Source organism: Hippocampus bargibanti, unplaced genomic scaffold (assembly GCF_051943395.1).
Source record: "Hippocampus bargibanti isolate YZ-2025 unplaced genomic scaffold, ASM5194339v1 Contig00260, whole genome shotgun sequence".
In the NCBI taxonomy this organism is placed as follows: Eukaryota; Metazoa; Chordata; class Actinopteri; order Syngnathiformes; family Syngnathidae; genus Hippocampus; species Hippocampus bargibanti.
The window spans coordinates 1-15000 of NW_028297004.1; the positions used below are offsets into that span (position 1 = coordinate 1).

The 15000-nt window shown below is 44.3% G+C and overlaps 1 long non-coding RNA gene across 1 annotated transcript; it reads right to left on the reverse strand.

The window, feature by feature from the left end:
- Positions 1–6881: 6881 nt before the first annotated feature.
- On the reverse strand, positions 6882–12472 carry LOC148881251 (uncharacterized). The gene is made up of 3 exons (XR_016114047.1): positions 11896–12472; positions 11396–11473; positions 6882–11182 (listed from the first exon to the last, which is right to left on the reverse strand). It is a non-coding gene; the product is annotated as an uncharacterized LOC148881251 (long non-coding RNA).
- Between the last annotated feature and the right edge of the window lie 2528 nt (positions 12473–15000).

The window sequence follows — 15000 nt, forward strand, 5'->3', positions numbered from 1 at the left end:
TGTGGCTGTATAGCGGTATAATTGAGTCAGGAAAATATTAGCTCTCTAGCTAGCTATTGGCTATTAGCTATCAATTAGCTAGCTAGCTAGGTTTCTAACTTTTTGAGTTATTCCGGGTTGAACGAACGCTGGCGCGTGTGGCTGCCGCTGCTCACCCACAGAAAAAAAACTTATCCTGTGACTGTAAAGTGACCGTGAGTTTTGAAAGGCGCTTAGAAATGAAATGGATTATGATTATTACTAGTTAGCTGGCTAGCTGGCTGTTGGCTATCTAGCTGGCTATCTGTTAGCCATAGGGCTGGCTAGCTAGCTAATTGAGTCAGGAAACATATGAGCTATCTAGCTAGCTATTGGCTATTAGCTATCTATTAGCTAGCTGGCTAGGTTTCTATCTTTTTCAGTTATTCCGTGTTGAGCGAAAGCTGACGCAGGTGGCTGTCACTGCTCACCCACAGAAAAACCAAATCCTGTGACTGTAAAGTGACCTTGAGAGTTTTGAAAGGCGCTTAGAAATGAAATGGATTATTATTATTATTATTATTATTATTATTATTATTATTATTATTATTATTATTATTATTATTATTATTATTACTGGCTAGCTAGCTATCTATGAGCTATCTAGCTGGGGATCTCATACCGGTCAACCTGGACGTTTTTGCCCTACAAAGTATATTTATCATGCATTTAAGACGTGTACGACGTACAAGAAAATATGTACGGAAAAACGCACATTTGTCAATTATGGGTACCATCCGGTAGACACCGACTATCACGAAACGGCAAATCAATCAAGTCAAACGAGTTCGCCACGAGTGGTTTGATGCTACTGTGCGTATGCGTCTGCCGCCTGGGGATTTCCCATTGCATCATTCATCATGTAATTTCATCATTTATTAAGAATTAAGAATTAAATAATAATAATAATAAAAATAACACCAATAATAATAAATAATAATAAATTAAGAATATGTACAGAATGATATAACGAAACACATGTACAATATAACATGTTAAACTACATAAATAAACACGTTTGGAAAAAATATGGTTTACGATTAGTTTGTATTTTGTCAGGGAAAATACGACATTTTGTAAGGGCATGGAGCTGTGGAGGTTGACAGTGTTCGGTTCAAATTCTTGTTTCTCAACGAAGTTCAGTAATAAAAATATCAGTGACGATGATAGATGGTGAACAAAAAACTACTTTATTCTAGTCAGACAGAAAAAGCACTTCTATCGTCTAGGCAGGAGCAAAGTCAGGGCACACGAACAAAGATAGGAACAAAGAGGAAGAGCTCCCGCTCTGACTAGTTTTTGAACGTCCACAGCAGCGATCTGTTGTCCAATCAGCTACGGACAACTCAGTGTTGGCTGGACCTAGACTGAAACTTGATAAGCGTTACATCCTGCTCTCGTACGGTTCGACTGATACTTTATTCCATGTAGTATAAATTGAACATGCAATTACATAATATGTACTAAACTAACATGGGATAACATAATACGTTTACTAATGTGCATAAACACTCTATCAGACAGGTATGCTATGTATTAGCTATATGGCTGGCTAGCTAGCTAATTGAGTCAGGAAACATATTAGCTGTCTCTGTTGGCTACTAGCTATCTATTAGCTAGCAAGCTAGGTTTCTATCTTTTTAAGTTATTCCGGGTTGAGCGAACACTGTTGCGTGCGGTTGCCGCTGCTCACACACGGAGAAACCTAATCCTGTGACTGTCAAGTGACGTTGAGCATTTTGAAAGGCGCTTGGAAATGAAATGGAATTAATAGACTATTCTTTTCATATGTCTAAATGGGAGCAAAAAATAAAAGGCTACAGCGAGCTAGCTCGCTAACCTGGCATGCTAACCACAAGACAAAAAATGAGAGACAAAAATGATATCGCGGATGGAACGGCGGACATTTTCTGTGTATGTGTCGGCCAGCCGCTCATCAACGTTGCGGCGGCTAAGAACGATTCAAACCCAAGAGAGTAATGTGAATGTAGCCACAAGGGGGCACAAGCCAGTGTCTTATTGTGCCGGTCCCAAAGCCCGGATAAATACAGAGGGTTGTGTCAGGAAGGGCATCCGACGTAATTTTTTTTTGCCAAAACAAATATGCGAATCAAACCTATGAATCCCATACTCGGTCGAGGCCCGGGTTAACAACGGCCACCATTGGTACTGTTAACCTTCAGGGTGCCAGTGGAAAATGGACTACTGTTGGTAGAAGAAGGAGAGGAGGGAGGTGTGCCCGGAGGAAAAGAGAGAGATGGAACGCCAAGAGTATAGAACTAAGAGTAGGAACTTCGAAAGTAGGAACAATGACAGGTAAAGGTAGAGAGCTGGTTTACATGATGCAGAGAAGGAAGGTAGACATACTGTGTGTCCAGGAGACCAAGTGGAAAGGGAGCAAGGCTAGAGGCTTAGGGTCAGGGTTTAAGTTGTACTATCATGGTGAAGACAGAAAGAGAAATGGAGTTGGGGTTATCTTAAAAGAGGAGTTTGTTAGGAATGTCTTAGAAGTAAAAAGAGTATCAGATAGAATGAGGAGTCTGAAGCTAGAAATTGAAGGTGTGATGTTCTATGTTGTTTGTGGGTATGCCCCACAAGTAGGATGTGAGCTGGCGGAGAAGGAGGAATTTTGGTTGGACTTTCATGAAGTCATACAGAACATCCCGAGAAGTGAGAGGGTTGTAATTGGTGGAGACTTCAATGGACATGTTGGCGCAGGAAACAAAGATGATGAGGAAGTGATGGGTAGGTTTGGACTCCAGATGAGGAACGCTGAAGGACAGAGGGTGGTTGACTTTGCTAAGAGAATGCAAATGGCTATTGTGAATACTTTCTTTCAGAAGAGACAGGAACATAGTGTGGACTATAAGAGTGGAGGCAGAAGTACACAGGTAGACTACATTTTGTGTCAACGGCACCATCTAAAAGAAATCAGTGACTGCAAAGTAGTGGTTGGTGAGAGTGTAGCCAGACAGCATAGGTTGGTGGTGTGTAGGATGACGCTGGCAGTGAGGAAGATGAAGAAACCAAAGGCTGAAGTGAGGACAAAATGGTGGAAGTTGAAAAAGGAAGAGTGTTGAATGACATTTAGGAAGGAGGTAAGACAAGCACTGGGTGGGAAAGAGGTCCTTCCAGATGACTGGCAAACTACAGCGAACATAATCAGAGACACAGGTCGGAAAGTACTTGGTGTATCGAGTGGAAGAAAGGTAAAGGAGACTTGGTGGTGGAATGGGGAGTTGCAGGAGTGTATACAGTAAAAGAGGTTAGCAAAGAAGAAGTGGGACACAGAGGACGGACAAGAGGAGACAGCAGTACAAGAAGATGCAGCGCACAGTTTAAAGTAAAGGTGGCAAAGGCCAAACAAGAGGCCTATGATGACTTACATGCTCGGCTGGACAGCAAGGAAGGTGAGACTGATCTTTACAGGCTGGCGGGACAGAGAGACAAAGATGGTAAGGTCCTGCAGCAGGTTCGCGTGATTAAGGTTAGAGATGGCAATGTATTAACAGGTGCCAGATTTGTGATTGCAAGATGGAAAGAGTACTTTGAAGAATTGATGAATGAGGACAATGAGAAGGAACAAAGAGTAGAAGACGTGAATGTTGTGGACCAAGACGTAGCAAGCATTAGCAAGGATGAAGTGAGGAGGGCGCTGAAGAGGATGAAGGGGGGAAAGGCACTCGGGCCTGATGATTTACCAATCGAGGTATGGAAGTGTCTTGGAGAGGTGGCGGTGGTGTTCCTGACTGGGTTATTCAACAAGATCTTAGAGGGTGAACCGATGCCTGAAGAATGGAGACGAAGTGTACTTGTGCCCATTTTTAAGAACAAAGGAGATGTGCAGAGTTGTACTAATTACAGAGGAATGAAGTTGATGAGCCATACAATGAAACTCTGTGAAAGAGTAGTTGAAGCTAGACTAAGAGCAGAAGTGAACATTTGTGAGCAGCAGTATGGCTTCATGCCAAAAAAAAGAGTACGACAGATGCAATGTTGGCTTTAAGAATCCTGATAGAGAAGTACAGAGAAGGTCAGAAGGAATTGCAATGTGTCTTTGTAAATTTGGAGAAAGCGTATGAAAGGGTTCCCAGAGAAGAGCTGTGGCATTGCATGAGGAAGTCTGGTCACGGGTTCGCCGGTGGTGGTGGTGGTGGTGGTGGTGGTGAGGGGCGAGGTTTCCGGCGCTCTGTCTGTAGTCCTTTGCCTTTGCTCCTTCCAGCAGCCTCCAGCCAAACGTCATCATAGAGCGGTGGGTCCTTGTGAGACGGCCCCTTTGCTCTTTGCGTCTGCATGACATCGTTGGAAAAGGCATCATCCGAGATGACCGAGTTGTCTGGGCGCCGTACATCAGGGCTCCTTGTCGGCTTTAAGATCATCTGTTTTGAAACGTGCGCACAATCCTTTCAATTTTGGCTGATCTACATTGCAAATTGGAAAATTGGATTAACCTTTATTGACCTTTTAGGAGTCTCACGGTGGAGAAATGGACATTTCACAGCAGCAACGCGATGAAACGGTGAGGAAAATAAAGGAAGAAGTTGAAAAGGCAGGCGCCATCTTCAAGTCGAAAGACTAGATAAACTCCAGAAGAAATCATGTGTCTTCTTTCATAAGCACTTCCTGCAGCTCCTTTGTCGCATGAAGCAGTTCTCGAGGAAATAGGATCAAAGCGTCCTTTTCATAAGTGGATCAGGGACGTCATGGAGGAATGTGCACGTCTGCTATAAGCTAAACGTTGAAAGCAAACACCAAGTTGTAGTGTCCATTGACCAAAACAGACTGTGTCCCATCTCCTGTCCCACGTCGATCCGCTTCAATTCCAAGCCGCAGACTGTCCCAACAGCAGCGACCTTTCCGCCGAACGACGCAGTGCTGTGAAAATGCTGCCCATGATGCTCCTCATCCGAAAAGCTTTGTCAACAAACTAAAGTTGTGCTGGTAGCTCTGGCCTTAACAACCAGCACAACTTTAGTTCGCTGACGATGCTCTTCGGAAGAGAAGCCAAACGTCCGGCATCTTCCAAAGTACAGATGATGGCTGAAGAAACCTTTTCACCGATTCCTCCGAATTGAAAACAGTGCTGGCCTATTGTACTGCCGAAATGGTGCAACCGCTCAGCACATTCCTGCTTTAAGTGGCCGTTTTTCCTCATTGAGTTAGCACGCGACTGGTTATTTTGGCCCCTACAGAAACCGCAAAGATGCCAAAGGAAGCAGCAAGTGACCGAATGCTTCATATACACTTCAGAGTCACTTATTTTCTTGCAGGCCCAACAAAATGTTCCAGTTTGACTTTCCCTGCGCGTATGTACATCAATCATTATGTCCTTTTGATCGAGCGAGACATCTTGACGAGGACATTTTACGTGCTGTTAGTCAGCCGCAGCCGCCCCTTTCGCTCTGTCTCACTTTCGTCTGACTTGTGATAATTTAAGGATGAGCAATCTCAATGTACTTGACAAGGACTACAAAAACAACAATTCTTCAAAAACTAGGTCAAAAGCCTAGGTGTCATTCTTGACAGCACACAATCTTTCTACTCCCATGTAAATAACCCGATCTGCGTACTTCCACCTACGCAATATCAATCGTCTTCGCCCATCTCTCACTCCTCACACCACTGCTATCCTTGTTCATAGTCTTTGTCTTTGGTGTCCCTCAGAAACTTCTCCACAAACTTCAGCTCCTCGGATAATCACCAGAAACACATCCTTTCACCACATCACCCCCGTCCTCCAAGAGCTCCCGGTCAAATATAGAATCAACTTTGAAATTCTTCTTTATACATTTAAAGCTATCCATAACCTTGCCCCCCCCCCTTACCTATCTGATCTTCTTCAAATATCTATTCCCTCTCGTTCCCTCAGATCCTCTTCCTCCCTCCACCTCTGTGTGCCCCCTCTGCCCATCTCAGCACGATGGGTAACAGAGCCTTCAGCTGCTCTGCCCCCAAACTCTGGAACTCACTTCTTCCCAACATTCGTAACATCGATTCTCTTTCCACCTTCAAGTCCCATCTAAAAACCACAGATTTAAAATTGCATTTTCTGTGTAGTTCTCTCTCTTATTTAGATTTGTAATTGTATTTTATTTATTGCATTCTATTTGTAATTGTATTTTATTTATTATAGTTCCTATACTCAATTTTGCCTCAAGTGGAGGAGTTTAAGTATCTGGGTATCTTGTTCACGAGTGAGGGTGAAAGGGATCGAGAGGTCGACAGGCGGATCGGTGCGGCGTCTGCCGTGATGCGGACTTTGTACCGATCTGTCGTGGTGAAGAAGGAGCTGAGCCAAAAAGCAAAGCTCTCAATCTACCGGTCGATCTACGTCCCAACCCTCATCTATGGTCACGAGCTATGGGTTGTGTCCGAAAGAACGAGATCCCGGATGCAAGCGGCCGAAATGAGCTTTCTCCGTCGGGTGTCCGGGCTCTCCCTTAGAGATAAGGTGAGAAGCTCGGTCATCCGGGAGGGGCTCAAAGTCGAGCCGCTTCTCCTCCACATCGAGAGGAGCCAGATGAGGTGGCTCGGGCATCTGATTAGGATGCCCCCGGGACGTCTCCCTCGCGAGGTGTTCCGGGCATTACCCACTGGCAGGAGACCCCGGGGACGACCCAGAACACGCTGGAGAGACTATGTCTCCCAGCTGGCATGGGAACGCCTCGGGATCCGCCAGGACCAGCTGGAAGAAGTGGCTGGGGAGAGGGAAGTCTGGGCTTCCCTACTGAAGCTGCTGCCCCCGCGACCCGACCCCGGATAAGCGGCAGAAGATGGATGGATGGATAGTTCCTATGCTTGTCTGTGACTGTGTCCTTGAGAGCATTGAAAGGCGCTTAAAATGTAATATTATTATTATTATTATTATTATTATTATTATTATTATTATTATTATTATTATTATTATTATTATTATTATTATTATGTGGCACAGATGTCGCAATATGAGCCAATCGTCATCAACTTGCGTGGGCACGCAGCGGAGTTGCAAAGTTGCGCCAGTAGCTGTCAAAATGCGTCAATGACGCGAGGGCGCCGCCCACATGCATCCCTGCAAGCAACCATCCACGCACATATTGTATTCATTGATTCATGGAGTGATCAATCAGCAGCCATGCATGTTTTTGGAATACTGTAGATGGAAGAAAAGTGGAATCATGTGCATGGACAAAACTCATGCAGGCCCGTGGCGAAATCGCAAACTCCACACTGGGAGGTTGGAGCTGGAATTGAACCTCTGCACTGAGGCCAACGCGCTAACGTGGCGGCTGAACATGTTTCATAAATTCAAATGATTTCGCAATCCCTACTCCACACAAATGATCATCGCCTGTTAAACTGTCATCCTCATATAGAAGATCTGGCCTTGGACTAAATGTGATTTCAACAAAATGTCAGCATGTATTATTCAAAATAACTTTGTGATAATCACCATGAATATGAATAATTTTCCGTTCCTCGTGATTGGTAAAAATCCAGCCAAACGATCAGAATAAAAATCAACTTGCCGAATGCATATGCAAGGTAACTGCTAGCTAGCCTTCACACTGCTCATTAGCTTCCACGCTTGCTTTCTGCTGGCTCTCGCAGAAGTATATTGATGCTAACGTTAGCATGGGGCTTGTCATAGTAGCACTGACATTCGAGTGTTTCGTCCATGGTATTGTTTCATTCCAAATTAGAATCTATCAAATTAGAAGCTGTTCTCTCCACAAAGTCCAATCAACCTTATTGTTTTTTACTCGGCCACTTACTCAAATGATTACCTGTTTTGACATCACCGGCACCTAAATCAAGATCATCTAATCAAAATGGCGCTTTCCGCCAACCGCCGTCAGTATCATCCAATCAAAATTGCCCTTTCACAAGCCCAAACAGGAAATCTTCTTTTCCTCTTCTTTTCCTTTCAGCTTTTCCCTTCAGGGGTCGCCACAGCGAATCAATGTCCTCCATCTATCCCGGTTTTGTGCATCCTCTTCTCTCACACCAGCTACCTTCATGTCCTCTTTGACCACATCCATAAACCTCCTCTTCGGTCTTCCTCTTGGTCTCCTACTTGGCAGTTCAAGGCTCAGCATCCTTCTCCCAATATAGTCACTCTCTCTCCTCTGGACATGTCCAAACCATCTCAGTCTGGCATCTCTGACTTCGTCTGCAAAGCCTCTAATATGAGGTGTCCATCTAATGTACTCATTCCTGATCCTATCCAACCTGGTCATTCCCAAAGAAAACCTCAACATCTTCAGCTCTGCTACCTCCAGCTCTGCTTCCTGTCTTTTCGTCTGTAGCACAAGCCCAAACAGGAAATGAACAGCAAAAAAAGCCAGAATACATATTTACTTTTATCTGGTCATTTTGGTCTGTAAGGTAGGAAATCCGCCGATCGGCGGTACATTCTCATCCCTGGGAAGAGCTCATTAGCCAGGTTACAAATCTCTCTGTTCATGCAATGGCAACCTATTAAAATGTTGACGTTCTTTTTGTTTATGGATGTTGGTGCTTGGGATGTCCAGGGTGAGTGGTATTCAAATTAAGAAGACTCTGTTTGACCAATGTATCACTTCAATTTGCATTTAGTCTCGAGAAATAGCTTGGCAGAGGGCTGCAGAGGTTGGGCGTCGGTCATGAATGGCAATCTTCCTGTGTTCAGAGTGTCCCAACAAAGACCTCTGACACTGGAATCCAATGTTTAGGGTCATAATGAGAGAGTTGTCGAGAGAAAAGCAGCAAAGTGAATTGTGGCTGTATAGCGGTATAATTGAGTCAGGAAAATATTAGCTCTCTAGCTAGCTATTGGCTATTAGCTATCAATTAGCTAGCTAGCTAGGTTTCTAACTTTTTGAGTTATTCCGGGTTGAACGAACGCTGGCGCGTGTGGCTGCCGCTGCTCACCCACAGAAAAAAAACTTATCCTGTGACTGTAAAGTGACCGTGAGTTTTGAAAGGCGCTTAGAAATGAAATGGATTATGATTATTACTAGTTAGCTGGCTAGCTGGCTGTTGGCTATCTAGCTGGCTATCTGTTAGCCATAGGGCTGGCTAGCTAGCTAATTGAGTCAGGAAACATATGAGCTATCTAGCTAGCTATTGGCTATTAGCTATCTATTAGCTAGCTGGCTAGGTTTCTATCTTTTTCAGTTATTCCGTGTTGAGCGAAAGCTGACGCAGGTGGCTGTCACTGCTCACCCACAGAAAAACCAAATCCTGTGACTGTAAAGTGACCTTGAGAGTTTTGAAAGGCGCTTAGAAATGAAATGGATTATTATTATTATTATTATTATTATTATTATTATTATTATTATTATTATTATTATTATTATTATTATTATTATTATTATTATTATTACTGGCTAGCTAGCTATCTATGAGCTATCTAGCTGGGGATCTCATACCGGTCAACCTGGACGTTTTTGCCCTACAAAGTATATTTATCATGCATTTAAGACGTGTACGACGTACAAGAAAATATGTACGGAAAAACGCACATTTGTCAATTATGGGTACCATCCGGTAGACACCGACTATCACGAAACGGCAAATCAATCAAGTCAAACGAGTTCGCCACGAGTGGTTTGATGCTACTGTGCGTATGCGTCTGCCGCCTGGGGATTTCCCATTGCATCATTCATCATGTAATTTCATCATTTATTAAGAATTAAGAATTAAATAATAATAATAATAAAAATAACACCAATAATAATAAATAATAATAAATTAAGAATATGTACAGAATGATATAACGAAACACATGTACAATATAACATGTTAAACTACATAAATAAACACGTTTGGAAAAAATATGGTTTACGATTAGTTTGTATTTTGTCAGGGAAAATACGACATTTTGTAAGGGCATGGAGCTGTGGAGGTTGACAGTGTTCGGTTCAAATTCTTGTTTCTCAACGAAGTTCAGTAATAAAAATATCAGTGACGATGATAGATGGTGAACAAAAAACTACTTTATTCTAGTCAGACAGAAAAAGCACTTCTATCGTCTAGGCAGGAGCAAAGTCAGGGCACACGAACAAAGATAGGAACAAAGAGGAAGAGCTCCCGCTCTGACTAGTTTTTGAACGTCCACAGCAGCGATCTGTTGTCCAATCAGCTACGGACAACTCAGTGTTGGCTGGACCTAGACTGAAACTTGATAAGCGTTACATCCTGCTCTCGTACGGTTCGACTGATACTTTATTCCATGTAGTATAAATTGAACATGCAATTACATAATATGTACTAAACTAACATGGGATAACATAATACGTTTACTAATGTGCATAAACACTCTATCAGACAGGTATGCTATGTATTAGCTATATGGCTGGCTAGCTAGCTAATTGAGTCAGGAAACATATTAGCTGTCTCTGTTGGCTACTAGCTATCTATTAGCTAGCAAGCTAGGTTTCTATCTTTTTAAGTTATTCCGGGTTGAGCGAACACTGTTGCGTGCGGTTGCCGCTGCTCACACACGGAGAAACCTAATCCTGTGACTGTCAAGTGACGTTGAGCATTTTGAAAGGCGCTTGGAAATGAAATGGAATTAATAGACTATTCTTTTCATATGTCTAAATGGGAGCAAAAAATAAAAGGCTACAGCGAGCTAGCTCGCTAACCTGGCATGCTAACCACAAGACAAAAAATGAGAGACAAAAATGATATCGCGGATGGAACGGCGGACATTTTCTGTGTATGTGTCGGCCAGCCGCTCATCAACGTTGCGGCGGCTAAGAACGATTCAAACCCAAGAGAGTAATGACTTTCAGTCGCTAAGCAAAGGGTCATAAGGTCAACATTGACTTCTGGTGGCAAAGGTCACGAAGTGCAAAAGAGCTCATGTGCGTCTTCTCTTTGCTCCTCCTGGGCAGGCAGGGCGCCGCAACTCCTCTTTCGCTTTTCTGCTTCCTTGCTGCCTGCTCCTCCTCCTCCTCCTTCAAGGCCAACCTTCTCCTTGTCTCGGTGGCTACTTGTCCGCTCTGACATTTTGAGCGAGGAGTGACTTCCTGAAAGGAGGAGGAGATCAGGAGGATGTTGCTCGGCTCATCTCGTACCTGCATGGTGCGTCACAGGCTGGTCTCGTTCCGACTCCGGTTCTTCTTTGGGCTCCTCCTCCAAACACAGTTTGCCTGGACCACAAAGGTTCATCCATCGCTACATTGTTGCAATCACACTGTCGTGAAAAAGAGCACTATATTATTATAATATTATTAATAATAATATTAATAATAACAGCGTTTGAATGTAGCTACAAGGGGCACAAGCCAGTGTCTTATTGTGCCGGTCCCAAGCCCGGATAAATACAGAGGTTTGTGTCAGGAAGGGCATCCGACGTAAAAAAAAATTGCCAAAACAAATATGCGAATCAAACCTATGAATCCCATACCGGATCGGTCGAGGCCCGGGTTAACAATGGCCGCCATTGGTACTGTTGACCTTCAGGGTGCCAGTGGAAAATGGACTACTGTTGGTCGAAGAAGGAGAGGAGGGAGGTGTGTGAACTAAGAGTAGGAACTTTGAATGTAGGAACAATGACAGGTAAAGGTAGAGAGCTGGTTGACATGATGCAGAGAAGGAAGGTAGACATACTGTGTGTCCAGGAGACCAGGTGGAAAGGGAGCAAGGCTAGAGGCTTAGGGTCAGGGTTTAAGTTGTTCTATCATGGTGAAGACAGAAAGAGAAATGGAGTTGGGGTTATCTTAAAAGAGGAGTTTGTTAGGAATGTCTTAGAAGTAAAAAGAGTATCAGATAGAATGATGAGTCTGAAGCTAGAAATTAAAGGCGTGATGTTCTATGTTGTTTGTGGGTATGCCCCACAAGTAGGATGTGAGCTGGCGGAGAAGGAGAAATTTTGGTTGGACTTTGATGAAGTCATACAGAACATACCGAGATGTGAGAGGGTTGTAATTGATGGAGACTTCAATGGACATGTTGGCGCAGGAAACAAAGATGATGAGGAGGTGATGGGCAGGTTTGGACTCCAGATGAGGAACGCTGAAGGACAGATGGTGGTTGACTTTGCTAAGAGAATGCAAATAGCTATTGTGAATACTTTCATACAGAAGAGACAGGAACATAGGGTGACCTATAAGAGTGGAGGCAGAAGTACACAGGTAGACTACATTTTGTGTCAACGGCGCCATCTAAAGGAAATCAGTGACTGCAAAGTAGTGGTTGGTGAGAGTGTAGCCAGACAGCATAGGTTGGTGGTGTGTAGGATGACGCTGGCAGTGAGGAAGATGAAGAAACAAAAGGCTGAATTGAGGACAAAATGGTGGAAGTTGAAAAAGGAAGAGTGTTGAATGACAATTAGGAAGGAGGTAAGCACTGGGTGGGAAAGAGGTCCTTCCAGATGACTGGCAAACTACAGCGAACATAATCAGAGACACAGGTCGGAAAGTACTTGGTGTATCGAGTGGAAGAAAGGTAGTGGACTTGGTGGTGGAATGGGGAGTTGCGAGTGTATACAGTAAAAGAGGTATAGCAAAGAAGAAGTGGGACACTGAGAGGACGGACGAGAGGAGACAGCAGTACAAGGAGATGCAGCGCACGGTTAAAGTAAAGGTGGCAAAGGCCAAAGAAGAGGCCTATGATGACTTATCTGCTCGGCTGGGCAGCAAGGAAGGTGAGACTGATCTTTACAGGCTGGCGAGAGAGAGAGACAAAGACGGTAAGGACCTGCAACAGGTTCGGGTGATTAAGGATAGAGATGGCAATGTATTAACAGGTGCCAGTAGTGTGATGGCAAGATGGAAAGAGTACTTTGAAGAATTGATGAATGAGGAAAATGAGAAGGAACAAAGAGTGGAAGACGTGAAGGTTGTGGACCAAGACGTAGCAAGCATTAGCAAGGATGAAGTGAGGAGGGCTATGAAGAGGATGAAGGGGGGGAAAGGAACTCGGTCATGATGATTTACCAATCGAGGTATAGAAGTGTCGTGGAGAGGTGGCGGTGGTGTTCCTGACCGGGTTATTCAACAAGATCTTAGATGGTGAACAGATGCCTGAAGAATGGAAACGAAGTGTACTCGTGCCCATTTTTAAGAACAAAGGAGATGTGCAGAGTTGTACTAAATACAGAGGAATAAAGTTGATGAGCCATACAATGAAACTCTGGGAAAGAGTAGTTGAAGCTAGACTAAGAGCAGAAGTGAACATTTGTGAGCAGCAGTGGCTTCATGCCAAAAAAGAGTACGACAGATGCAATGTTTGCTTTAAGAATGCTGATAGAGAACTACAGAGAAGGTCAGAAGGAATTGCATTGTGTCTTTGTAGATCTGGAGAAAGCGTACGACAGGGTGCCCAGAGAAGAGCTGTGGCATGCATGAGGAAGTCTGGAGTGACGGAAAAGTATGTGAGAGCGGTACAAGACATGTATCGTCACTGTAAGACAGTTGTGAGGTGTGCTGTCGGTATGACTGAGGAATTCAAGGTGGAGGTGGGACTCCACCAGGGGTCAGCTCTGAGCCCCTTCTTGTTTGCTATGGTGATGGACAGGCTGACAGACGATATTAGACAAGAATCTCCTTGGACCATGATGTTTGCAGATGACATTGTGATCTGTAGCGAGAACAGGGAACAGGTGGCGGTGAAACTAGAGCTGTGGAGATATGCCCTGGAAAGGAGAGGAATGAAGATCAGTCGCAGCAAGACGGAATATATGTGTGTGAATGAGAGGGATCCAAGTGCAAGAGTGATGCTACAGGGAGAAGAGATAAAGAAGGTGGAGGATGTTAAGTACTTGGGGTCAACTGTCCAGAGCAATGGAGAGTGTGGAAAAGAGGTGAAGAAGCGTGTCCAGGCAGGCTGGAGCGGCTGGAGAAAATGTCAGGTGTGATGTGTGATAGAAGGGTTTCAGCTAGGATTAAAGGAAAAGTGTATAAAACCGTGGTGAGACCAGCCATGACTGGAGACAGTGCCACTGAAGAAAAGACAGGAAGCAGAGCTGGAGGTAGCAGAGCTGAAGATGTTGAGGTTTTCTTTGGGAGTGACCAGGTTGGATAGGATCAGGAATGAGTACTTTAGAGGGACAACTCATATTAGAGGCGTGGGAGAGAAAGTCAGAGAGGCCAGACTGAGATGGTTTGGACATGTTCAGAGGAGAGAGACTGACTATATCGGGAGAAGGATGCTGAGTCTTGAACTGCCAGGCAGGAGACCGACAGGAAGACCGAAGAGGAGGTTTATGGATGTGGTCAAAGAGGACATGAAGGTAGCTGGTGTGAAAGAAGAGGATGCCCAGAACCGGGATGGATGGAGGACATTGATTCGCTGTGGCGACCCCTGAGAGGAAAAGCCGAAAGGAAAAGAAGACTGGAGTCATGCCCTTTAAAGAGTGCTCCGACAGTCCAAAGCCGCTAAACAGTCCCACCGTTAAAATCTGCTCGGCTCTGAGCACAGACAAGTGGCATCCTCCGGTTGGCTTGTCACATCTCAAAGAGGAGGAACAGGGGATTGCCAGAGACATGCATGTATGAAGAGTCAGATGTCTTTGCAAGAGGTGATGCTGATATAGGTTGCATTCCAAACTTGCAACTCAAGGTCCAACTTACTGACAACACGCCGGTGCAAAAGCGTTACAATGCCATTCCAAAACCCCTTTACCGAGACGTCAAAGACTATGTGCAAAACCTACTTCACCATGATTGAATAAGAAAATCCACTTCAGCATACTCATCTCCTGTCTGTGTTAGAAACAAAGATAAAAGCTTGCGCCTGTGCGTTGACTTTAAGGAGCTAAATCGCAAAACTGTCCCCGATCGTCACCCACTCCCACGCATTCAAGATCTGCTATATCCAGTCCAAGATGGCGCCCGAGTAGGCAGCCTCAGCAAGTGCTCTCATGAGCCTTGTTTTTTTGGTTGTTTTTGTCTTGTTTTGTGTTTTCTTTTGTCACTTTGTGTTGTTGTGGGTCGTGTGGAACGGATACGGATTGTTTTTCTGCATTTTTGACCACGACATTCATCAAGGAGGAGACTGTGCTGAGCGCTT